Source organism: Chrysochloris asiatica, unplaced genomic scaffold, assembly GCF_000296735.1.
Source record: "Chrysochloris asiatica unplaced genomic scaffold, ChrAsi1.0 scaffold00336, whole genome shotgun sequence".
Classification (NCBI taxonomy): Eukaryota; Metazoa; Chordata; class Mammalia; order Afrosoricida; family Chrysochloridae; genus Chrysochloris; species Chrysochloris asiatica.
In genome coordinates this window covers 2,382,810-2,383,211 of record NW_006408854.1, presented here as the reverse complement: position 1 = coordinate 2,383,211, position 402 = coordinate 2,382,810, and positions in this window count along the sequence as shown.

Genomic DNA, 402 nt, shown 5'->3' with positions numbered 1-402 from the left:
GAGGCTTTCTACTCCTGTAAAGATTTACACCCTCGGAAACCCTGTACAGGGTTGCTATGGGTCGGAACCGACTCGACGGCACTTAACAACAACAACAACTTATTTACCCATTCTAATATTGAACAGATTTTCCATGTTTTATTATAAATAATGCTGTCATCAACTTTTTTTTAAAGTTTTTATTGTGAATTACTTGTTAGTTTACATGGCAGAACCTTATCTATTATCCTTACATTCACCCTATTGTATTTCGTTTCATTGCAATGATTACAATCCTCTGCATGTATCATCAAACAACCAAAGGGTATATCTCACACACCTGTCCCCCCAGCTGCCAGCACACAGCCCCTCTCCCTCCTTGAATCCAAAGTTCCCAGCCGCTCCTTCTCTCCACATCATCAT